Source organism: Eumetopias jubatus, unplaced genomic scaffold (genome assembly GCF_037043125.1).
Source record: "Eumetopias jubatus isolate StellerSeaLion01/CBP00866 unplaced genomic scaffold, mEumJub1_p1.0 scaffold_39, whole genome shotgun sequence".
NCBI classification, from domain to species: Eukaryota; Metazoa; Chordata; class Mammalia; order Carnivora; family Otariidae; genus Eumetopias; species Eumetopias jubatus.
Genome location: NW_028274845.1, coordinates 1,066,303 through 1,093,310, shown reverse-complemented (window position 1 = coordinate 1,093,310; position 27,008 = coordinate 1,066,303). Strand labels below are relative to the sequence as shown.

At 43.1% G+C, this 27,008-nt stretch overlaps 1 pseudogene; it reads left to right on the top strand.

Annotated features, from left to right (window-relative positions):
• The first annotated feature begins 278 nt into the window (after window positions 1-278).
• Window positions 279-27,008, top strand: part of LOC148161912 (phosphatidylinositol transfer protein beta isoform-like) — a 65,818-nt pseudogene continuing 39,088 nt past the window's right edge.

Genomic DNA, 27,008 nt, shown 5'->3' with positions numbered 1-27,008 from the left:
AGTCATTTGGAATTGAGTTTTGTCTATAATATGAGGCATTGTTGCTTTTGTCATGAATCATGGAACTATGTATGTGTGGTCTGTTTCTCATTTTTAATGTAGTTTTATGGGCTCTTTTTGTCTACTCCAGTATTTCCTCCCTGGGGGTAATTTTACCACCCCTCCAGGACAATTTCTGGAGGCATTTTTTTGTTGCCATGACTGTGTGTGTGTGTGTGTGTGTGTGTGTGTGTGTGTGTGTGTGTGTACTACAGGCATCTAATGGGTAGATACCAGTGATGGAGCGGAACACCGTGCAGGACAGGGGCAGCCGCATGAGAGTGTCCCCCGGCTCTAGTGTCACCTCTCCCGAGGTGGGGAGACCTGCACTGTCCCCACATTGGTGCCACAGTGTCTGAACTTCTTAGCTTCACCATGTTGCTACTCTTGGTCCTGTGAACCTACCATTTTCTGCATCTTTCCAAGTGTACCATGGCCCTTCTTTTGCTTTTGTTTTTCTACGTACATTTTTGAACCAGCTTGACAGTTTCCAAAAAAAAAAAAATCTGGGATTTTGATGAGATTGGATAGAATCTCTAACCCATACATCAGTTTTGGAAAATTGATATCAGTCCTAAAACAAGTCTTATAGTCCATGAATATGATATATCCTTCTGTGTATCTAGCTCTTTTAAATGTTTTGTATTTTTCTTGATAGGTGTCTTGCAAAGCTTTTGTTAGATTTATTCCTAAACATTTCATATTCCTACTGATATTGTAAATATTATAAATTCTTTCCATTTTAACTTCTAGTTACTCATCACTGGTATACAAAATGCAGTTGCTTTTGTATATTGGCATGCACATGGCAATGATGCTGGATTCTCTTAGTGGTTCTATTAGCTTGTGTATTTATTTATTTTTTTTTACTTTCTACATATTAGTATTAAACACGAGAGATTTATTTTTTCCTTTCTAATTGTTTTATTGTATTTATTTATTGCTGATTGTCTTGGTTAGGACCTCCAGTACACTTTTGAATAGTGACTGTCATTGGCTTGTTTCCAGTCTTGGCAGAAAATTTTCTGTGTTTTGCCATTAATTTATCCCTGGTAACTTTTCTTGCTTTAAAGTCTGCAATGTCTGAAATTAGTATAGCTACTCTTGCTTTCTTTTGATTAGTATTAGCATGGTATATTTTTCTCCATGCATTTACTTTTAATTTTAATCTTAATTTTAAATGTCTTTATTTTAAGTGTCTTTGTTTTTATTTTATTTTATTTATTTATTTTAAAGATTTCATTTATTTATTTGACAGAGAGAGAGACAGCGAGAGAGGGAACACAAGCAGGGGGAGTGGGAGAGGGAGAAGCAGGCTTCCTGCCGAGCAGGGAGCCCAATGCGGGGCTTGATCCTAGGACCTTGGGATCATGACCTGAGCCGAAGGCAGACGCTTAACGACTGAGCCATCTAGGCGCCCCAACTGTCTTTATTTTTAAAGTGGAGTTCTTTAGACAACATAGAGTTGAGTCTTGTTTTTTGATCCACTCTGACATTCTGCCTCTTAATTGGTGTATTCAGGCCATTGGTGTTCGAATTTGTTGTTGATATAGTTGGATTAATACCGATTGTATTTGTTACTGTTTTGTTTATTACTTATGTTTTTGTTCCCATTTTTTTCTTTCACTATTTTTCGGCATTTTTTGGTTTTACCTGAGCATTTTATATGGTTCCATTCTCTCTCCTTTCTTAAAATATTAGTTACACTTTCTTTTTTACTTTTGTCAGTGGTTGTACAAGAATTTGCAATGTACATTTACTACTAATTCAAGTTCACTTTCCAGTAACAGTAGATACTTCATGGATAGTGCAAATACCCTATAATGACAAAATAATCTCTTCTTCCTGTCCCCTGTATCATTCATTTCACTCATGCAGAACAGCACATAAGTATGTCTTGTGGAATGCATGATATATACATGAGTATACATAATTGAGGACATGTTGCTATTATTTTGAACAAACTGTTATCTGGTAGATCAATTAAAAATTAGAAAAATAAAAATTTTTGTTTTACTTTCACTTATTCCTTCTTCATTGCTCTTCCTCCCTTTCTGCACATCCCAGTTTCTGACCTACATCATTTTCCTTCTCTCTAAAGAACTTATTTTCACATTTCTTGAAGGCAGGTCTACTGGCAACAAGTTCCCTCAACTTTGTTTGCTTTAGAGAGTCTTTATTTCTCCTTCCCTTCTGAAGGGTAATTTCACAGAGTGCAGAATTCTAGATTGGTGGGTTTTTTTTCTCTCAACATTTGAAATATTTCACTCCATTCTCTTCTTGTTTACACAGTCTTGGAGGCGAAGTTGGATGTAATTTCTTTTTTTTTAAATCATGTTTTTAAAGACTTTATTTATTTATTTGAGAGAGAAAGAGAGGGAAGGGGCAGAGGAGAGGGACAAGCAGACTCCCTGCTGAGCAGGGAGCCTAATATGGGGCTCCATCCAGGACCCTGAGATCACAACTTCAGCCGAAGGCAGATGCTTAGCCGACTGAACCACCCAAGCGCCATCCTTTGGCTTCTTTTAGGATTTTTTCTGTTATCTTTTATTTTCTGTACTTTGAAAATGACATGCCTACATATAGTTTTTTTGGCATTGTATACTGCTCAGTGGTTTCTGAGCTGCTTGGATATGTGGTCTTGTGTCTGCCACAAATTTGGGGGAAATTCTCAGTCATTGCTGTTTCAAATATTTCTTCTGTTCCTTTCTTTCTTCTTCTGGAATTCCCATTACAAGTATATTACACTTTTTTTTTTAAAGATTTTATTTATTTATTTGACAGAGAAAGAGACAGCGAGAGCAGGAACACAAGCAGGGGGAGTGGGAGAGGGAGAAGCAGGCTCCCTGCTGAGCAGGGAGCCCGATGCGGGACTCGATCCCAGGACCCTGGGATCATGACCTGAGCCGAAGGCAGACGCTTAACGACTGAGCCACCCAGGCGCCCACAAGTATATTACACTTTTAAAGTTGTCCTTCAGTCCTTGATATTCTGTTCTTTTTTTTTTTTTTTCAGTCTTCCTTTTCTTTGCTTTTCAGATTTGGAGGCTTCTATTTGAGATGTCCTCAAGCTCAGAGATTCTTTCCTTAGCTGTGTCCACTCTACTAATAAGCCCATCAAAAGCATTCTTCATTTCTGTTCCAGTGTTTTTTATCTCTAGCATCTCTTTGTGGTTCTTTCTTAGGATTTCCATCTCTGCTCATGTTGTCCATCTTTCCTTGCATGCTGTCTCCTTTATCGCCTAGCACCCTTACCATGCTAATCAGACTTACTTCAATTCCCAGTCTGATGATTCCAACATCTCTGTCATGTCTGGTTCTATGCTTGCTTTGTCTCTTCACATTGTGATTTTGGCTTTTAGTAGGCCAAGTAATCTTTTTCTTGATAGCAGGACAAAAAAGGAAAAAGGGGAAAGGAATTGCTGTAAATAGGCCTGTAGTAACATGGTGGTGGAGGTGTAGGGAGAAGGGAAGTGTTCCACATTCCTCTGATTGGGCCCTAGTCTCTCTGTGAGCCTGTGCATCTGAGCTGTGAGCTTCACAAGAGTTTTGGCCTTTTTTCTTCCCTCTTGGGCTAGAATGGGCTGGAGGTGGGTGCTTTCCTTCCCCGGGTCAGTGAGGCTCTGATAAAACCCGAGCAGGGTAGGCTCTGGTGAACTGATCTCCTCTGAGGGCAGACCGTGTTGAAGAACAGAGAGCTCTGAGCTCTGAGGTATTTCAGAATGCTGCCTTCCCCTCCTCCTGCCCGAAACAGGAATGCATTGTTTTGTCCAATATTTATTGTGAATGTCTGGTTGTGCTGGAGGTAAAAAACGTGCAGAGCCTACCATGGCTGGGTATCCCTATTGCTGGGCCTTCCCGGGTTTTTGGCCACACCAAACTTCCAGCAATTCCTTACTTACAGTTGAGGTTTTCCGACTCCAGGGCTGGTTCCCACAGAGCCCATGAGTCTTTGCTCTGGAAACCTTGACTCTGTAGTCACCAGTCTGTCTGCATTCTTGGAGGCAGCAGTTTGCCCCCGTGTCCTCCCCTGTCTTTCAGATCCAAGAAGAGTTGTTAATGTTTCAATCTGGTCCACTTTGTACTGCTTGTTAGAATGGAGTGGTGACTTCCAAGCTCTTTAAACATTGAATCAGAAATCATAGATTCCCCAGATCTTTTCTAAGTCATGAATATTGTTGAATTTTAGCAAATATACATCGAGACAAGTATATAATGTTTTCCCCCTTCATTCTACTAATGGGGTCGAGTAGTGAAGAATTAACCTGACCCAAAGAGAGGTTTGCCCTCGGTTTTGGGGAGGTGATCTTGCACAACAGGAATATCCTTGTTTGCTGGGGGCTTTGGCCACTGGACAGTCCAGCGGTGTGATTTATGATGGGACCTTTAGGACACCTCATGTCAGTTTTGAACTGGGGGAACGTGCGGGCACGTGCGAGACTAGATGTCAGCCAAGTAAGCAGTGTGTGTTCAAGCCCCAGTTAGGACTCTGGACATGAAAGCTGGGGTGAGCTTCCCAGATTGGCTATACCCTGAAGCGTTGTTGTACATGGAAGCTTAAAGGGCCTAACAGTATTTGGGACTCCATGGGGAGAAGATCAGAAACTTTGCATTTAGACCCTCTCAGGCTCCACTTGATGTGTCCTTCCTTTTGGTTAGTTCTGATTTGTCTTCTTTTGCTATAATAAAACTGTAATTGTGAATGCAGCACTTTCCAGAGTTGCGTTGAGTCATTCCAGTGAATTACTGATTTAAGGTGTTTGTGGGAACTCCTGAATTTGTAGCCTGCAGGGCATAAGTGAGGCCCAGGGTGTGTTGGACATGCAGCTGTTGTCTGAGTGAGGGCAACCCGTGGAAGACTGTCCCTAACGTGTGAAATTTGGCCCACCTCTGAGTAGTTGGCACCAGAAGTCATGGCAGGATGAATTATGTAGATTTGTTTTCAATGTTAAACCAACTTTGCCTTTCTAGAATAAATTCAACTTGGCCACAATGCATTATTTTTATTATCCTCTTTATGTTACTGAAAAGATTTATTAATACGTGATAAGTGTTGTACATCTATGTTCATAAGAGGGATTGGCCTGAATTTTCCTTTCCTATAATGTCCGTGTTCGGTTTTGTTATTGAGGTTTTTCTGGCCTTATACGAAAGTGTTAGGAAGTATTCTTTTCCTGTTTTCTAGAAGAGCTTGTGTAAGATTGACACTTTCTGCCTTAACCATTTGGAACATTTTTACCAATAAAACTTTCTGGACCTAATGTGTTCTTTAAGAGACGTGGGCTACTCATAATTCTATTTCTTATTCTGTCCATTTTGGAAAGTTTTGGCTTTTAAGAAAATTATCAATTTCATGTAAATTTCCATACTTGCAGGGTAAAGTTATTCATAATATTCTCTGATTAATTTTTTAGAGTCTGCAGGTTCTCTAAAGACATCATCTCTTATATTATTGATATTGGTAATTTATTTCTTCTTTATGTTTTTTTAGATCGATTTTTGTGGGAATTTACCAATTTTATTAGTCTTCTCAAGATACTAAACTTTGGCTTTGTTCGTTTCCCCTTTTTTTACATTATACATTTGTTTTCTGTTTGATTATGTTCTGCTTTTTCCTTTATATTCCTTTCCTTCTTGGAATTTTCTGGTTTTTCAAATATAATTTCTTGAGATTGATGATCAGACCATTGATGTTTTAGTGTTTTTCTTTCTTCCAGGTACATTTAAGACCATATATTTTATTTTAAACATGGCTTAGCTGCGTGCCACACATTTTCATTTTGATGTACGTACATGTAAAATGTCTCCTATATATTTGAAAAATATGCAGATTCTGCAGTTGCTGGCTGCAGTGTTCATGCAAATTAGGTCAAGTTTGTTAATCACATTGCCAGAAGTGTCTGTATCCTCTTTGGCATTTTGTCTGCTTGTTCTATTATTTCCTGAGAGAGGTGTGTTAAAATCTATCAAAGCAATTGTAGATTTTTTTGTTTCCTCTTTTATTTCTATCAATTTATGCTGTACATATTTTGAATATATGTTAATTAGGTGTATGCACATTTCACATTGTCACATCTTTGCGATAGATTCCTTTACCACCATAAGAGATCCCTGTGTATTTCTAGTAATGCTTCTTTCTTTAAAATGACTTTGTACAGTATTAGTATAGTGTGCTGTCATTCTTTTGATTGGCGTGCGTGGATCTTTTCCTGTGCTTTGATGTCCAGCTTGCCGGCATCCATATGCAGAAAGCCGGTCTCTTTTACAGCATAGACTGAAAAAACCCAATCAGGCATTGTTCTCTTTAACTGCAGTATTTAGTCCATTCATATTTTATATAAGTACTAATAATATATTTGAGTTTATATTTACAGTTTTACATTTTGTTTTCTCTGTTGTGTGTTCACTTTTAATGTTCTATTTTTTCCTCTCTTGCTTTCTTTTATATTAATGAACATGTTTTTGTTATTTTATATTCTCCCTTTTTAGCTTATTATGCACTCTGTTGCTATTTTCATGGTCTGACTAGATATTCTAACCTGTATCCTTGAGTCATTACAGTGTATCTGCTCAACTTAATGAGCACTTTCACAGCTTCCCCGATGATTTAATTACCGTACAATACTTTGCCTGTTTGGCCTCTCTCACCTTCTGTGTTACTTGTATACTTTATATCTAAATATATTTTAGATGCCACAGAGCAGGATGATGATGGTGATGATATGCAGGTTGTCTAAATAACTCTTGAGATTGACACATGTAGTCACACATTTATTTTTGTTCTCACTTCTTCCTGAATCTGCACGTCTGTATGGGATCACTTTGATCTCCCTGTAGATACCTTTGCTGATTTGCATTTATTTGGAAAAGTCTTTATTTGGTCCTCACCTTCAAATACAGTTTCACTGGGCATAGGATGCTTGGTTGGATCTTGTTTTTTTAGCCCCTTTGAAGGTGCCATTCCTTATTCTGCTGGACTCCGCTGTCTCCGATGTCAGCTGTTACTGTCCCCGTTTGCTGCCGTGAAGGTAAGGCCTCTTAGCTCCTGGCAGCCTTGCTCTTTGTTTTGAGAATCTTGGCTTTCTTTTAATTTACCCTGGCTTGTCAATCTTGTTGTTACTTCTATGAAATAAGGTGGTTTATTTTGTCTGGTTGCTTTTAAGCTTTTCTCTTTGTCCTCGATTTCCTCCCTTCTTCCCTCCTTTTCTTTCTTTCTGTCTTGTAGGCTCCGTGCCCAGCGTGGAGCCCAGTGCGGGACTTGAACTCACGATCCTGAGATTATGACCTGAGCCGAGATCAAGAGTCAGACACTTAACCAACTGAGCCGCCCAGGCGCCCCTGTCCTAGATTTTCAGTGCTTTCATTAAGATGTCCCTGGCTGTGGCTTTTAAAAAATTTGCATTCTTAGGGTTCATAAAATTTTTGACAGATGACTCTGTATTTTGTATCAGTTTTGGAATATTCTTCCATTAATTCTTAAAATTGGGGTTTGTCTCTGATTGCCTACTTCATCCCGCTGAGACTCTAGGGAGATGTACGCTTAATCTTCCAATCACGTGTGTGATTTCGGCTTGTGTCCCTGTTCTCACGTCAGTCTGGGCATGGTCCCCATCCCAGCCACTTACTTACTCTCCGTTCTCACCCGTGATGGGTCTGTAGCCAGACTCATCTATCTATTCAAAAATGTAACTTCAGGTACTGCCTTTTTGAGTTCCAGAATGCCCATTTGCAAGCACTTTCTAGGTTCTAATTCTCCACTAAAATTCTTTGTTATTTTCCCGAATGCATTGTAGTTGTTTCCAAATCCATGCATTATGACTGCAATGTATAGATCACTGGTGGCTCTGTTTCCATTGTTCGTGTTTTCTCTGTGTCTTACACATAGTATGAATGCTGTTTTTAAAAAGTTTCTGATTGAATACTGGAGTAGAGCCTCTGTATGTTATTACAACCTCCAGAAAGGAACGTCACGTTTATTTTAGCTTGCAGTGGACAGTTGTGTCAGGGAGGGGCACCTCACGCCAGCCGGAATTTCTCTTACCATTCCAGGACCCCTGTTTGCCCCTTTCCGGGACTAGTCTGCGCTCATCTCAGCTGCACAGGGTGGCTGGAAGGGTGCTGTTTCTCTGGCATCGAGGACACTTTCTGCTTGTCTTCTTAGGCATTTGCGATCCCCACTTAGCAGTCAGCAGATGTCTCCGGGGAGCGTCAGAACAAAAGGTTGAACTGTCCGCGCTCCCTTTGTCTCCACCTGCATCCCACATGTAACACCAGCCTGTCTCTGGCTCTGTGCGCTCTGCCCAGCCCCCACTTCCTGCTGGCTTTCTGTCTGTGTTCTCAGCCCCCTGTCCACACTGCTGGCCTACTAGCGAGAACCTCAAGGTGAGAACATTGTAGAATATTGGCCTTCTCTACCTGTGTTTTACTTTTCTCTGGGACCTTGGGTCTTCCATCCTTGGTAGTTCTCTATCTTGAAAAACTAAGCTATTTATGTAAAATTCAGCTTTTCTTTGTGTGTGTTTTATATAGTTTTTCTGTAAAAGATTTTTCTTGCTGCAGATTAGTCATTTATACCTTTAACCAGATGATAAAATTTATCATCTTAGTCACTTGGTTGCCTCTTATAAAATAATATCCTATGTATCAGTCAAAACTTTTTTTTTTTTTAGTAAGAAGCAGAAACTGACCCTGGTTAACTTAAGGAAATCAAAACAAAAACTTTCCTCTGGGATAGGCACTTCCATCACCTTCGACGTGGACCTGAAGGTCTGAGGTTCCGGAAGGTCAAATAGGAGATCACACAGATGGTACATTGCAGAGCGGGCATTCAGACGGACGCTCTGGCTCTGAAATACTCTGAAACACCACTGTGTACTGCCATCCCCCAGTAATTACGTAGATTCCTGTGCAGTTGTTAAAATAATACAGAGAAATCCTTCCCTTCCTTCAGCTTCCCCCAGTGGTAACATCTTGAAAGGCTATGTAGTGCAACATAAGCCAAAGATACTGACATTAATACAGTCAACCAGCTTTATTCTTACTTAACTCAACTGTGTGTGTGCATGTCATCCTATGTGATTTTATCCCATGTGTCGATTCCTGTGACCCCCCAGCACAGTCGAGATAGAAAGCTTCCCACCCAAGGACCCCTCATGCTACTCCGTTAGAACCCAGACTGCACTCCCCCCAACCAGACCCTGGCAACCACTAACCTGTTTTCTGTCTCTATAATCTCTATAATCTTGTCGTTTCAAGAATGTTCTATAAATGGAATCATACAGTATGTGAACTTTTGAGATTGACTTGTATGATTCAGCATAATTCCCTTGAATCTCCTGCAAGAGTTTGCATGCACTAATAGCTTATTCCTTTATATTGTTTAGTGGTGTTGCACATGAATTAAAGTTTAAGGTTAAATAAGAGGTGGGGCGCCCGGGTGGCTTAGTCGGTTAAGCGTCCAAGTCTTGATTTCAGCTCACGTCATGATCTCAGGGTCGTGGGATGGAGCCCTGTGTTGGGCTCCATGCTGGGTGCAGAGTCTGCTTAAGATTGTCTCTCTCGCTCTCCCTCTGCCCCTCCTCTCCCTCTCTCTTTCTCTCTCTCTCCCTCTCTTAAAAAAGGAAAAGATATCCTATGTGAATTGCTTCCCACAGTGACTGCCACATAGCAGGACACCCCGTATTTGAAGCTGGTGCTATTTCTCTGTGCAGAAACATGATGTAATGTTTAAAACAGAGTACAGTTCCACAAGCCACGTTAGAAGTTTAAGTGATCCAAGCACACTTACACTGTCCTATGTGTTCAGGTGTGAACAGTGTTGGGAGGCCAGATTGAGGCACCGTTCTCATCCCCCAGAATTTAGCAATACTGGCCTAAGTTGGCCTCAGAAACAGAACACCACAGCCCGCTGAGGACGCTGGCAGGAGACTGGCTCAGCTGGCGCCTGATTGAATCTATTAACGTATCTAAGGAGAGTTTGTGCAATTCAAAGTTTTGCTCTGTCAGGGAAGCAGAGCTAAGCAGGAATCCTACTGGCAAACACTGGAAGTTTCCTTCAGAGCCTCTGTGAGGGGTAAGGAGAACTTAGCCTTTGGAGCCACTTCTGCCCAGAGTGACAAAGCCTGTCATGTAAGGCTGATGCATCTTCTGAGCCTGATGACATTAACTCTTCAGTACCCCTAGCTTTTCCAGGATCCCCAGGGTACTGCTGATTATTTCTGACGCCCCCGTGGGTCTGTCTGCTGGGAGATAATGCAGAAGTCATGGGGACTGTACGCCTTCTCTTCTCGGTCAGAGTTACTTTCCATTGTAAAATCCAACAAGTGATATTCTGAATATGATTTAGCGTCTGTGGTGAGAGAAAGCTTGGTCATGCAGAGGTGAAATTTTCCAATTACCGTGATAATTACAGGGCGTTTTGATGCCCTTTATTGAATACTTACTAGGTGCTGGGCTCCCTATGAAACCTTTTGTGTGCATTAGCTTGTGCTGATCCTTACTTCAACCCCACAAGTTCTGATAACCCAGATTTGGGAATCCAGGGAGCATTTAGAGAGGTTGTGTCTCCCCTTCATCCGCAGCTAGCAAGTGGCAGAGCTGGGATTTGAACTCCGGGTGGTTTGACTTCAATCTGGGTTCTTACCCACAAAATTACAGAGCTGAATTACCATAGCTAAAACGTTGGCATTCGGGTCTTGCTCTTCCACTGTAAAAGCTTGACTTATCTGAGTCTGTCCCTGGGAGAGGGATCAGCTCTCAAGGAGCTGGCCGAATCGGTCTTTGATCTATAAACCAAGGGCCACAGCCTGAACCAGAGGGAACTTGCAGGCTGAAGGGGACAGCAGGAATCATGATAGTAATAACAGTGAGAAGAGTGAGAATAAAGCTACCGATGCTTAGGGAGTGAGTATTGGGCCAGCTCTGCACTCTGTGCTTTATGTGTGTTGTCACCAGTCTTTAAAACAAGCCTTTGAGAGGGGCACCTGGGTGGCTCCGTCGGTTGAGTGTCCAGCTCTTGATTTCGACTCAGGTCATGATCTTAGGGTTGTGAGATGGAGCCCCTCATCAGGCTACAGCTCAGCGGGAATCTGCTTGAGATTCTCTCTCCCTCTCCATCTGCTCTGACCCTAAAATACATAAATCTTAAAACAAGCCTTAGAGATAATTAAGATCATCAGCTGCATTTCACAGAGGAGGAAACTGAGGCACACAGGGTTTAGGTAGCACCCCGAGGTCACACAGCAGTAACAGAGCTGGGTTCAAACTGGACTGCCTGCGCCCAGAGCACACGCACTTCCCGCTTACGTGCAGCCAGGACAGAACTGAGGCAGCTCGGCCTGCCCCGGGTTGGGGGCCCATCTAGGCATCCTGCAAGGCAGGCGCCTGCAACCTCTCTGGCAGTGGGTGGAGATGAGGCGCCTGGAGGTGGCCTAGAGGGCTTCCAGCTGTCTTTTCCCAGGTGGGAAGGAATCATTTAATCAGGTCATCACAAACTCCGGTTCTGCAGGAGAGGGATCTAGTGGGAGCAGGTTCCACGGGCTTACATACTCAGCGGGGAAGCTGGAGAACCAGGCTGGATAAGGGGCACCGTCCTGTGCAGAGCTGGGGTCTGGGGCACAGGAACCCCCATCAGGCCCCTCGGCTCTGTGCACCTGGTATGAATCAGGGCAACTTTCTCCCATCTCGTGTCATTCTGGTTAACAGAATAAAATATCTGGAGAGAGAGCTGAGACTGTCCCAGCAGGCGTTCCAGTCCCCCCACCTACACCCCACTAAGCAGTGGCAAGGCACCTTGACTTAATGCCTGCAGAGGTAATTGCCCCAGACCTCAGAGAAGGGGACTCGGGCGTGGGGAGCCTCGTCTCCTGGTTGTGCGTGGCCTGCAGCCCCCACAGTGGAGGAAACACCAGAGGCAAAGAGCTGGGGAGGTGGCTGCAGGAAAGCAGAAACAGCCTGCCATGTTGCTGCCGGTTCCTCTGTGGAAGTTCGCAGTCTCCGTAGTGAACCTCGCAGGCCCTAGGAGAACTCAAGTTTCCAAAAATAATGTGGAAACAATGAAAGCATTTTACTAAACTTTGGGTGTATTAATTTGACTTTCTTTCAAGTAAAAAAAAAAAAATCCAGAATCATCTTTCATTTCCTCTTCCGTTATTTTTACTTTCCATGACCGTTTGTTCTCAAACGGGGTAAGATCCATCCAAGACGTCAATGAAGTGAGAGGGTCCTTGCTGGGTGTGTCTAATCAGACAGCGTCCCTTAAAATTGCCTTATCACCCAAGAGTTTACCCTAAAAATTGGGATGTCTCTGGAAGTTTAAGAAGGAAAGGTTTATCAAAAAGAAAGGCAAAAGGAGATGAAATGCTTCAAAGATACTTCAAAAGGAAAGAGCTTCAGATGAGAAGTATCCAAATGATTCCTTTGAGCATGAAGAAAAGGCTATTTGTGGGGAGCGGTCTGCAGGAGGCACTTGGCCCCTGCCTCCGCTGTGTTGAGGCAAAGTGTAGTACCTAAGGAGAGATGAGGTCATTGTGCATATTTATACCCACCAAAGGCAAGACCAGATATTTTACTGGGAGCAGCTGCTTTTAATTTTTATAAAGGCTTTGAAATCATAAAAAATGGGATGCTTTGCCTCAACGTGAAATGTTGTAGCGAAATTTGTAGGGAAAGTGTTCTCAAAGTAAAGTTCCCAAAGAGGATGAGCTGGGCTGGCCTCTGTCCACCACCCTCCACGCCCCTCCCACCCCTGACCCCCGCCGGGAATTCCAGCAGGATTGGCTGGTTAGGTGGGAGGTGGCAGCAACTGTACTTGTGAGGCATAAGACTTCAATGAGTCTTGTAAAAAGAACTTTTAGTACATCGGTTTCCAGAAAAACAAAACAAAACAAAACAGTCCTGTGTAGTATTTTATTAAAAATGAATTGTCGGGGAAGGGAGCAAGATGGTGGAGGAGTAGGAGACCTGGATTTCATCTGGTCTTAGGAATTCAGCTGGATAGGGACCAAACCATTCTGAACACCTACGAACTCAACAGAAGATCGAAGAAGAGAGTAGCAACAACTCTCTGAACAGAGAGGCAACCGCTTACTGGAAGGTAGGACGTGCGGAGAAATGAATCCGAGGCGATATTCGGGAGGATAGACGGCGGGAGAGGGGGCCCCCATCGGCCGCTTCTGGCAAGTGCTAGACCCGCGGAGCACAAAATCGGAACTTTTAGAAGTCGGCTCCGCTGAGGGACGTCGCTCCAGTGGCTAAGCGGGAGGTGGAACCCTCGCAGGACAGCGTGCTCTCAGGACCCTCGGGGTCCCAGGAAGACTGGGGGTGCCTGAGTGTGGCAGAGCTCCCAGGTATCGGAGCAGGGAAGCCGGCTGCAGAGACGGAGCCGAGGCGTGGGCTCTCAGCTCGGGGTTGCCCTAAACTGTGATCGGCGACACAGTCGGGCCACTGCTCCTCCATCAGGGACCCAACAAGTGAGAGATCCCGGGAAACTCCCCTTTCTCCCCCGGGAGGAGCGGCGTGGGAGCGCATCTCAGGGATCTGCTGGGTTTGGAGACTCCACACGGGTCGGGTGCCAGAGATAGAAACGCTCGGTCACAGGCCGGGTGAGCACGGAGTGCTGCTGGAGACCAGGGAGATGGGAGTGACAGCTTTTCTCTGGGGGCGCACTGAGGGGCAGGGCCCCGAGTTCTCGGCTCCTCCTGGGAGGAGATTGGGAGGCCACCATTTTCACTCTCGTCCACCAAAGCTGTACCGAGAGCTTGCAGGGAACAAAAGCTCCCCAAGAGCAAACCCGAGCAGCTTGCTTAGCCCAGACCAGGAAAGGGCGGGGCAATTCCGCTTCCGCAAAGACATTTGGGAACCACAGCAACAGGCCCCTCCCCCAGAAGATCAGCATGAACAGCCAGGAAGCCAAGACCAAGTTTACTGATCAAGAACGGGAGAACTCCAGCGCTAGGGGACTACTGCACATAGAATTCATGGCTTTTTTACCATGATTCGTTAGTCTTTCAAAGTTAATTTTTTTAAACTGTCTTTTTCCTTTAATTTTTCTTTTTCCCTTTTTCAACCAACATCTTATAAATCCCTTTTTAAAAATAAATTTTATTTTTCATTTTTAGAGTCATATTCTATCCCTTCATAGTAGTTACCTTTATTTTTGGCATATATATATAAGTTGTTCTCTCTTTAAAATTTTGAAATACAGTTTCTTCTAACAGATCAAAATATACCCTAAATCTCTAGTGTAGGGCTTTGTTCTAGTCTCCTGCCTGATCACATTCTCTCCCCCCTTTTTTTTCTTTCTTTTTTTTTAATCCTCTTCTTTCTTTTTTCAAACACCTTCTTATCAATTCCTTTTTAAAATTTTTTTATAATTTTCATCTTTACAGTCATATTCCATCCCTTCATCGTATCAATGCTTATTTTGTACATATTTAAGTCTTTCTTTCTTTAAAATTTTAGGAGGCACTTTCTTCTAAAGACCAAAATATACCCAAAATCTAGTGTGTGGCACTGATCTATGCACTAGCCTGATCATATTTGATCATATTCTGTTTTGTTTTGTTTTCTTCTGTTTTTGTTTGTTTTTATCTTTTTTTTTTCTCTTTTTTTATTTCTTTCCCTTTCTTTTCCCCTGGTTTCAGGTCTTTTCTGATTTGTTTAGAGTATATTTTCTGGGGATGTTGTTACCCTGTTAGCATTTTGTTCTCTCATTCATCTCTTCTCCTCTGGACAAAGTGACAAGATGGAAAAAATCATCTCAACAAAAAGAACAAGAGGTAGTACCATCTGCCAGGGACCTACTCAATACGGACATTAGTACGATGTCGGACCTAAAATTCAGAATCATGATTTTCAAAATACTAGTTGGGCTTGAAAAAAGCATGGAAGGTATTAGAGAAACACTTTCTGGAGAAATGAAAGAACTACAATCTAACCAAGTCGAAATCAAAAAGGCTATTAATGAGGTGCAATCAAAAATGGGGGCACTAACTGTTAGGATAAATGAGGCAGAAGAGAGAATCAGCGATATAGAAGACCAAATGATGGAAAATGAAGAGGCTGAGAAAAAGAGAGATAAACAACTACTGGATCACGAGGGCAGAATTCGAGAGATAAGCAATACCATAAGATGAAACAACATTAGAATAATTGGGATCCCAGAAGAAGAAGAAAGAGAGAGAGGGGCAGAAGGTATATTGGAACAAATTATACCAGAGACCTTCCCTAATGTGGGGAAGGAAACAGGCATCAAAATCTGAGAGGCACAGAGAACCCCTCTCAAAATCAGTAAAAATAGGTCCACACCCCGACATCTAATAGTAAAACTTACGAGTCTCAGAGACAAAGAGAAAATCCTGAAAGCAGCTTGGGAGAAAAAATATGTAACCTATAATGGTAGAAATATTAGATTGGCAACAGACCTATCCACAGAGACCTGGCAGGCCAGAAAGGAATGGCATGATAAATTTAGAGAACTAAAGGAGAACAATATGCAGCCAAGAGTACTATATCCAGCTAGGCTGTCATTGAAAATTGAAGGAGAGATAAAAAGCTTCCAGGACAAACAAAAACTAAAGGAATTTGCAAACACGGAACCAGCCCTCCAAGAAATATTGAAAGGGGTCCTCTAAGCAAAGAGAGAGCCTAAAAGCAGCACAGACCATAAAGGAACACAGACAGTATACAGTAACAGTCACCTTACAGGCAATACAATGGCACTAAATTTCTGTCTTTCAATAGTTACCCTGAATGTAAATGGGCTAAATGCCCCAATCAAAAGACACGAGCTATCAGATTGGATTAAAAAACAAGACCCATCCATATGCTGATTGCAAGAGACTTATTTTAGACCCAAAGACACCCCCAGATTGAAAGTGAGGGGGTGGAAAACCATTTACCATGCTAATGGACACCAAAAGAAAGCTGGGGTGGCAATCCTTATGTCAGACAAATTAGATTTTAAAACAAAGAGTGTAATAAGAGATGAGGAAGGACACTATATCCTACTTAAAGGGTCTATCCAACAAGAAGATCTAACAATTGTAAATATCTATGCCCCTAACGTGGGAGCAGCCAATTATCTAAGGCAATTAATAACAAAAGCAAAGAAACACATTGACAACAATACAATAATAGTGGGAGACATTAACACCCCCCTAACTGAAATGGACAGATCATCTAAGCAAAAGATCAACAATGACACACTGGATCAAATGGACTTCACAGACATATTCAGAACATTCCATCCCAAAGCAATGGAATACACATTCTTCTCTAGTGCCCATGGAACATTCTCCAGAATAGATCACATCCTAGGTCACAAATCAGGTCTCCACGAGTACCAAAAGATTGGAATTATTCCCTGCATATTTTCAGACCACAGTGCTTTGAAACTAGAACTGAATCCCAAGAGGAAAGTCAGAAAGTACTCAAATACATGGAGGCTAAAGAGCATCCTACTAAAGAATGAATGGGTCAACCAGGAAATTAAAGAAGAATTAAAAAAATTCATGGAAACCAATGAAAATGAAAACACAACTGTTCAAAATCTTTCGGATGCAGCAAGGCAGTCCTAGGAGGAAAGTATATAGCAATACAAGCGTTTCTCATGAAACAAGAAATGTCTTCAATTCACAACCTAACCCTACACCTAAGGGAGCTAGAGAAAAAACAGCAAATAAAGCCTAAACTCAGCAGGAGAAGAGAAATAATAAAGATCAGAGCAGAAATCAATGAACTAGAAACCAAAAGAACAGTAGAACAGATCAATGAACCTAGGAGCTGTTCTTTGAAAGAATTAATAAGATTGATAAGCCCCTGTCCAGACTGATCCAAAAGAAAAGAGAAATGACCCAAATCAACAAAATCATGATCGAAAGAGGAGAGATCACAACTAACACCAAAGAAATACAAACAATTATAGGAACGTATTATGAGCAACTCTATGCCAGCAAATTAGATAACCTGGAAGAAATGGGTGCATTGCTAGAGATGTATCAACTACCAAAATTGAACCAGGAAGGAATAGAAAACTTGAACAGACCTATAACCACTAAGGAAATTGAAGCAGTCATCAAAAATCTCCAAACAAAAAAAACCCAGGGCCAGGTGGCTTCCCAAGTGAATTCTACCAAACATTTCAAGAAGAAGTAATACCTGTTCTCCTGAAACTGTTCCAAAAAATAGAAATGGAAGGAAAACTTCCAAACTCATTTTATGAGGCCACCATTACCTTGATCCCAAAACCAAAGACCCCATCAAAAAGGAGAATTAGAGACCAATATCCTTGATGAACATGGATGCAAAAATTCTCACCAAAATACTAGCCAATAGGATCCAACAGTACATTAAAAGAATCATTCACCACGACCAAGTGGGATTTATCCCTGGGCTGCAAGGTTGGTTCAACATCCGCAAATCAATGAACGTGATACAATACATTAACAAAAGAAAGAACAGGAGTCATATGATTCTCTCAATAGATGCAGAAAAAGCACTTGACAAAGTATAGCATCCTTTCTTGATCAAAAGTCTTCAGAGTATAGGGAGAGAGGGTACAAACCTCAATATCATAAAAGCCATCTATGAAAAACCTACAGCGAATATCATTCTCAATGGGAAAAACTGAGAGCTCCCCGCTAAGGTCAGGAATGCAGCAGGGATGTCCACTCTCACCACTGCTATTCAACATGGTATTAGAAGTCCTAGCCACAGCAATCAGACAACAAAAGGAAATCAAAGGCACCTAAATCGGCAGAGAGGAAGTCAAACTCTCACTCTTTGCAGATGATATGATACTGTATGTGGAAACCCAAAAGACTCTACCCCAAAACTGCTAGAACTCGTACAGGTATTCAGTCAAGTGGCAGGATATAAAATCAATGCACAGATATCAGTGGCATTCCTATACACCAACAACAAGACTGAAGAGAGAGAAATGAAGGAGTCAACCCAATTTACAATTGCACCCGAAACCATAAGATACCTAGGAATAAATCTAACCAAAGAGGCAAAGGATCTGTACTCAGAGAACTATAAAATACTCATGAAAGAAATTGAAGAAGACACAAAGAAATGGAAAAAACGTTCCATGCTCATGGATTGGGAGAACCAACATTGTGAAGATGTCAACGCTACCTAGAGCAATGTACACATTCAAGGCAATCCCCATCAAAATACCATCGACTTTTTTCAAAGAAATGGAACAAATAATCCTAAAATTTGTATGGAACCAGAAGAGACCCCGAATAGACCGAGGAAAGTTGAAAAAGAAAAGCAAAGCTGGCGGCATCACAATTCTGGACTTCCAGCTCTATTACAAAGCTGTCATCATCAAGACAGTATGGTACTGGCACAAAAACAGACACATAGATCAATTGAACAGAATAGAGAGTGCAGAAATGGACCCTCAACTCTATGGTCAACTTATCTTTGACAAAGCAGGAAAGAATGTCCAATGGAAAAAAGACGATCACTTCAACAAATGGTGTTGGGAAAATTGGACAGTCTCATGCAGAAGAATGAAACTGGACCATTTCCTTACACCACACACAAAAATAAACTTCAAATGGTTGAAAGACCTTAATGTGAGACAGCAGTCCATCAAAGTCCTAAAGGAGAACCCAGGCAGCAACCTCTTCGACCTCAGCCGCCGCAAATTCTTCCTAGAAACATCGCCAAAGGCAAGGGAAGCAAGGGTATAAAGGACTATTGGGATTTCATCAAGATAAAAAGCTTTTGCACAGCAAAAGAAACAGTCATCAAAACCAAAGACAACCGACAGAATGAGAGAAGATATTTACAAATGACATATCAGATAAAGGGCTCGTATCCAAAATCTATAAAGAACTTATCAAACTCAACACCCAAAGAACAAATAACCCAATCAAGAAATGGGCAGAAGACATCCAAATGGCCGACAGACACATGGAAAAGTGCTCAACATCGCTGGGCATCAGGGAAATCCAAATCAAACCTCAGTGATCTACACCTCACACCCGTTAGAATGGCTAAAATTAAGTCAGGAAACGACAGATGTTGGCGGGGATGTGGAGAAAGGGGAACCCTCTTACACTGTTGGTGGGAATGCAAGCTGGTGCAACCACTCTGGAAAACAGTATGGAGGTTCCTCAAAAAGTTGAAAATAGAGCTTCCATAAGATCCGGCAATTGCACTACTGGGTATTTACCCCAAAGATACAAATGTAGTGATCCGAAGGGGTACGTGCACCCCAATGTTTATAGCGGCAATGTCCACAATAGCCAAACTGTGGAAAGAGCCCAGATGTCCATCGACAGAGGAATGGATAAAGGAGAAGTGGTATATATACACAATGGAATACTATGCAGCCATCAAAAGAATGAGATCTTGTCATTTGCAACGACATGGATGGAACTGGAGGGGGTTATGCTGAGTGGAATAAGTCAATCAGAGAAAGACATGTATCATATGACCTCCCTGATATGAGGAATTCTTAATCTCAGGAAACAAACTGAGGGTTGCTGGACTGGTGGGGGGTGGGAGGGATTGGGTGGCTCGGTGATAGACATTGGGGAGGGTATGTGCTAGGGTGAGTGCTGTGAATTGTGCAAGGCTGTTGAATCACAGATCTGTACCTCTGAAACATAATGCAATATATGTTAAGAAAAAATAAAAGGTAGTAGGAGGGGAAGAAGAAGGGAGGAAATCAGAGGGGGAGAAAAACCAGGAGAGACGATGGAGTTTGAAAAACAAACTGAGTTCTAGAGGGGAGGGGAGTGGGGGAGCTGGGTTAGCCTGGTGATGGGTTTTAAAGAGGGCATGTTCTGCGTAGAGCACTTGGTGTAATGCACAAACAAATAATCGTGGAACACTATATCAAAAACTAATGATGTAATGTATGGTGATTAACATAACAATAAAAAAATTTAAAGGAAAATAAATGAATTGTTCTGTGGTTGGGTAAGGGAACCCGTGTCACCCCCGTGTAGATTTGTATTCATCAGTACCGTAAGGTCTCTTAGAAACCCTGCACGAAAGACACTCGTGTCACTTTCTGAAACCCAGTGTTTTTTGAACTTGTTGGAAACACATTTCCTTTATTCCAAGGATTGTACGTTTTGGAGATGCTCTTTTCCTGGGTTTTGAATCACCAGTTGGGCCCCCCATCTAGAGAACGGAGTGCTGATGTCTATGGCAGAAGACTTTCCAAATCAGAATTTTCTTCTCTAAGTTGCCGTCTTCTTAAGTGGAGAGACTTCACCGCTTTGTGGAAAGGAAGTGTTTCCCCAGTGCACCAAGTCTTTTGAAGACAGAGGGTTGGCGAGCTCACTGGGTCTCAAGCAGGATGGTATAATGTGGCAGAACACAGGCCACTCCGCCTCCCTTGTTTCAGTCTTGACAATACCATCAAAGTGAGTGCATTTGGCAGGACTTTTTAGGCAAAACAAACAAATAGAATCCAGCTCAAACAGGATTAGGCCAAGACAAGGGGCCATAATCGTCCACAGGCCTGGCCAGCCCAGGCTTCAGGCCGCTTTTCTGTCTCTACCATGACGCTAGTTTCACTTCTGGGATGCCTCCTACTTGGGGGATCTCTCCAAGTCATAGTAAAGGTGCTGCTAACAGCTCCAGGCTCACATCCTACCAGCCCAGCACCCGTACCAGAAGAAGAGCATAAATCTAGCAAACCGTTAGAGGATGATGTTCATATGTAACTGGATTTAGTGATGCGTCAACCTCTGAACTAATTTCTGTGACTGGATGTGGGACAGGGGACGTGTTCCTGGAAACGTGGTATGGGTCAGTTCTGAGATTGGCAAATAGGCAGGATCTTAAAATGAGGGCACAGCCGGAAGGAGGGGAACACTTGCTTGGCTGTGGGCAGAGACCTCTATTACATTAACACTGAAAAATGGAGGATGAACATGGGTCCAGGTGGCAAGAGAAGCAGGGATCAAGATTAAGTTCTCCCTACTGCTATGCATTTGGGGTGTCCCTGGGCCGGTGCTTCATAAGTCTTTGTGAAATATATTAGATGCAAAAATGATCGTAGGAACAGCTGATGGCAAACTGTATTGTCTCTAGCAAGGTGCACAGACGTTGACCACCTTCCACCTCACTGGTTTGGAAGTCAGAGGCTTTGACACCTGGGCTCCTTGGAGAGGCAAGGGGGGCGGTGCCAGAGTCTGGACAGAGTAGGTACAGTTCCCACAGGATCTGCCACAGTCCAACACTGGAACCCCAGACTGATCCAACCTTTGCCTTTGGAATGCTGTGGCCCTACTGGGCTTGGAGGGGCCCCTGTGTCTCCATGGTTCCCACGGGCCACGCAGAGCCCTGACAAGGAGATGGCAGCATTTGCAGGAGCCTCTCGCCAAGGCTCACTGTGGTTCCGGGCAGATAACTGCCGTCCTGACAAGCCTGCCTTGCCCTCGAGCCTTTCCACAGCCAGGGCGTTGGCTGCTGCAGTGACCTGACTTGCTGTGGACACAAAGCATTTTTTTAAGTGACCTATGGACAAGCAGGCTTTGGGTCTCCCAGACTCTGCTTTTCACCTGCAGGTTGCTCTATCCGTAGGTTCTTTTCCATCACTGCACTTCCACCTAAATGTGTAGACCTGGATCCCTAGCTGGAAGAACCTGCTTTCCTGCTTCTGCTCTTCCCGGTCTGTGTTTGGCTAAAGGAATGACGAGATGTGGCTCAGGACGGAAGGAGGCCAGGCCCCCAGGTCAGTGACAAGTGGGCCCAAACCATAGCTTTGTTTGATGCCAACTGCTTGTCTTTGAGACAGACAGACTTAATTTTTTTTCTATTTGTTTTTGGTCTTGGCAAACCTTTTATTGTAGAATAGTTTTGATTTACAGACTGCTAAGATAGGACAAAGAACTCTCATCTACCCCAAACCCAGTTTCCCCTATTATTAGCACCCTACATCAGTGTGATACATTTGTTACAGTTAATGAGTCAGTACTGATACATTATTATTTTTTTAAAGATTTTTATTTATTTATTTGAGAGAGAGAGAATGAGAGAGAAAGCGCATGAGATGGGGGGAGGGTCAGAGGGAGAAGCAGACTCCCTGCCGAGCAGGGAGCCCTATGCGGGACTCCAGGATCATGACCTGAGCCGAAGGCAGTCGCTTAACCAACTGAGCCACCCAGGTGTGCACTATTGATACATTATTAAAGTCCATACTTTATTCAGACTTTACTAGTTTTTTCCTCCGGTCCTTTTTCTGGTCCAGGATCCCACCCAGGACACCACATCACATTGTATTCATCATGTTTCCTTAAGCTCCTCTGGGCTGTGACAGTTTCTCAGACTTTCCTTGTTTTTGATGACCATGCAGCTGGGGAGAACTAGCCAGGGCTTTTGTAGAATGTTCCTTTGCTGGGATTTGTCTCATGTCTTTCTCTCTCATGATTATACTTTCATTTCTGAATCCTGATTTCTTTTCGAATTGGCTGATGTTCAGGGAGCATTGCTATGAGCCAGCACATAGCAAATCCAGCCTTTCACCTGGATTATCTCACGTAATCCTCTCAAAACCTCACACCAGGTAGACACCATTGTTAAACCCATTTTACAGATGTGGAAAGTGAAGCATAGCAAGGACCAGTTACTTAGCCAAGATTGGCAGCCGATGGACATGCAGCTGGGTGCCGAGTTTTCCTAGAACCCCTGCTATGATGGAGAATTGACCTTAACACCCTAAAACTGCTCTCTAGACCTGCAAGGTGTATGAGCTCTAGGTTGAATTATGCCAGCTTCTGAGGTTCATACAAGGTGGTTTCCTCCAGTGTGGAGCTGTGCTTGGTGGCCTGAGAACCTACAGCAAGGGAAAGGCCATCCTAGGCAAGGGGGCCAAAAGTTTTGTTGGCAAGATGGTGCCCATCCCGTGGACTGGGAATGGTGCCAAGCTGGTGGGTCCCAGCTCCAGGTGGAACGACGAGATGGGCCATTAAGGAGTGAGGGATTCCTGTTGGGGGTGTGGTGGGCTGGAGGTGGTGGTGGGCTGGAGGTGGTGGTGCAGAAGGGCCGGAGGACAGCCTGAAGCCGTTTCATTCAAAGAGCCTCAGTACAGGCCAACCCCGTCTGGTCTCCTTGCCCGCCATCTGTACTTGGCCTTGTCATGCGGTGGGGCTCTTTGAGCTCCTTTCTTCTCCATCGGCTGGCTTCCTTGGGGTCCCAACAACAGGAGACAGCACACCTGAAGGAGAAGGGGACACAGTCCTTTGCACTCCTGTCCCAACTCACACCACCATGGCACCGTCTTCTCCCTTCCATGCCCCAGAACTGGCCTCCTGCTGCCCCTGCAGAGGCTCCAGCACCAGCTGGGCACGGCCCCTCCCCCACCCTCCCAGCTTCTAGGTTCTGATGGCGAACAAGGAACATTTACCAGTTTACTGTCGCCCCGAATCTAGTCGTCTGTGGACCACCTTTAGATTTTCTCCAAATCCTGTACCACAGGTCAATTACTTGTTAATTTCATTCAATCTAACCATTCTAAATTTCAACATATTTATTTTAAAAGAACATTTTATATCATTACCTTCAGTGGAAAATCTTGCCGTAATTCATTTTAAACAACGTATGAGAATTAAATGAGTGTTTGTCCTCTGGATACCTAGAACCCCTCTTCTTCCATGGATGGTGGGTGGCAGGCTTGGGGACACCCCTGGGGTATTCAGTCAAATAGTGCTTATTGTGTGCTTGTGGGTGCAGATGCTTTTGTAATTGCTCTGAGGGGTTTTACAAAGGTGGCCTGGTCCCAGAGCAGCATTAAATCAGCCTCCGTCCCCATCTCCTCTCCACCCACAATGACCACACACAGGTTTGGCATCCTTTGAAATGCCCCAGGCAGGTGGCTTCTTTCTCTAATGAGCGAGACTGGTATGAAGAACCGGGAACCCCCAGTGAGAGTAGAGAGCTGAACTTGAATTACTCACATCACACATTAGTTGAAAACCCCCCAGAAGTTTAAAAGGACATTATTTATTGTAATTTATGGAAATATATTAGAGAATTTCCTGATGTAACTGGAAAGGTCTCAATTATATTCAAAGGAGAATATTTAACGACATGTTAGAAGGTGCTATATTGGAAGCTATTTGTTAAAGTGCTCCCAATTTTGACAAACATTTGTAGAAGTGATTTTATTTTTTATCTTGAGGGAACAGAAGTAATATATGGATAAAAACTTTGAGTAATATTCACAAATGACATTGGGAAAATAATTCAGCATCTGACGTGTTTTGCTTGCCTAATAAATCAGGCATCACTAGCTTATGTATATAATCATCAGAGCTCATTTTTATTAAACCAATAATGTTAAGTCAGGAATTTTTTTTTTAAGATTTTAAGTTAAACAGACGGTAAAAGACTCTTCCTTGTGCTGATTCATCTAATAAGAAACTCAGGGTAAATTCATCTAATTTCATAAGATCAAGGCAAATAGAATAACTGCTCTGTGTATGTACACGTCTAAGCCTGTTTATTATATACATATATGCAGAGTGTATCACATTAGGTGCATTCAGAACAGTGTGCAGCCTTCACCACCTCCATCTCCAGAATTTTTCATCATCCCAAACAGAAGTTGTGTCTCATTAAACAGCAACTCCCTTTCCCTCCCTCGCCCAGCCCTGGAAACCCTCCTGCTCCTTTCTGTGTGGAGCTGACTGCTGCCTACACCTCCTGTAAGAGGGACCATGCATACAGTGTCTTTCTGTGTCTCACCTACTCCACTTAGCTTGTCCTCAAGGGCCATCCCTGTTGTAGCATGTTCTCAATTTCATTCCTTTAGAGGGCTAAGTGATAGTCCAGTGTATGCATAGCCCTTATTTTGCTTATCCCTTCATCTGTGGATGGACATTGCGTTGTTTCTACTGTCAGGCCATCGTCACTCAAGCAGCCATGCACCGTGGTGTGCAGGTGTCTGCCTGAGCCCCTGCTTTTCCCTCTTTGGACTACACACCTAGGAGTCGACTTCCTGGATCATATGGTAATGCTGTGTTTAACTGTTTAAGGAATGCTTTTGCCATATTTTCGTGCCAAATGAATTACCTGGGAATTGAATCTGCCTATCTGTTGTGAGAGTGTCCCTTACTTATTTCATTAAATAGCAGTGTTCTTTCCTCCTTCACTTACTCATTTTCATGGAGTGCCTCCTGATCGTCATCAGGCTTCTAGACAGGGCCCATAGCAGAGAGCAAGATGCAGCCCTTGTTCTCCTGGAACATGCATTCTAATGTGCAAACACGAAGCAGGCAAAGAAGAAGTAGATGATATCAGAGAGTGAGAAGGCCCTGGGAGGAAAAGCAGACCAGGAAGGGGGCTGGAGAGTGCACAGAGTTCCTGTGACCGCTGTGGGGTTTTGGGGAGGGCCCCTGTGGGGATGACATTTGAGCAGAAACCAGCAGTCATGCTGGGTGAAGCTGCAGGAAAAGGTGACGGAGCAGTGAGTGTGGATGCTTGGAAGTGATCCTGGGAGGGTGTCCAAGAAGCATTAGGAAGGCCAGTGTGGTGGCAGCCACGTGGGGACAAGATGGGCTGGGGCACAGAGGGCCTTGTCAACCACGTTGAGAACTTTGGGTATCATCTTAAGAATGATGGGAAGCTCTCAACAGGTTTTGCGTTGGGAATGACAAGATCTGGCTCATGTTTTGAGAGGGTCTTTCTGCTTGTGGAGGGGGTTGGGGGATGGCCACAAGAGTGACCAAGAGTGGAAAGAAGGAGACTGACTTACTATGTGTGCTGAGTACCAGTGACAGGGCGTTTCTTCCAGGCTTCTAGCGAATTCCTGAAGCGCATGTTGGAAATGGGACTTTGATTTGACATTGAGGTTGCTTTCAAAGAAATTACACTCTTTCCATGTCTGTGTCAGAAGGGTTGTTTGGACTGTTCACCTTGCATTTTCAATTGCTTGTCAGGATCATTGCCCAGTGTATTCTCGAGATTATGCACAAATGACCAGATAAAGAGCAAATGGCATCAATGGCTTCTTTATCATCTCAACAGCTGATGTCTGCTTCTTGCCCAAAGACACCGAAGACAGAAGGCTAGGTCGGGATGCTCCTTCCTAAGCTATGACCCAGGAAAAACAGCCTGTGAAATGAATGCTTGCCTTTTTTTTTTTTTTTTAATAATGCTTTTCTTCTGTGAGCTTCTCTTGTGCTGTCTGGAGAACACTGAATGTGAACAAGGAATTCAATAAGAAATCTGAAAGTCTCACCATGCAGAACTCTATGGCACGGCAACCAAACCCAACTTTTGGGTTTAACATGAAGATTACCTTGGGTTGTAATACAAAAGAAAAAACTTAGGCTTTGAAATACTTTGTTTATTTAGCAAGGTTTTATAAACTTAGGCTTCAGATGTTCTTTACTACAATTTATTGCTGAAGGAGGGGGAGGAAATAAAGGAGGAAAAAGATTAATTGGTTCATTTTGAGTATATGTTTCTTTTGACAAGTGAAGAGTTACTGCCAAATTTGATATAAAATAAGTTGTTATGACCTGCCATTTATCATTTGGATTTATTTGAGTAACTTACTTCTCCAAATTCAATAATGCTAGGAAGCAGAATTAAGCTAGGTGACTCCATGAAGTGCCCTTTAACCCCATTGGGGGATGTCGACGAGAGACTCCACACTTGGAGGTCAGTGATGATGATCTTGTGCATTTTCTTGCCTTCTTCACATTGAGGAAGCTATATAACCACGGGGATATTATTTTTTTTTACATATTAAATCCCATTCTGTATCATATGGAAAACCCAAAAAGATATTTTAAAAACCCAAACAAGATAAAGAGACAGCAAAGGGCCAGAAAGTATTGAAAGATAGAAAGCAAATAGAATCAGACATTCAGAGAAATAAGACTAGAGCCGGCACAGAGGGAGGCAGCTGAGAAGGTAAGAAATGAGCTGAAGGTCCTGGAGATGCAGGGGGGGGTGGTTCCTGGGATTGACTGAGGGTCTTAATTAGTT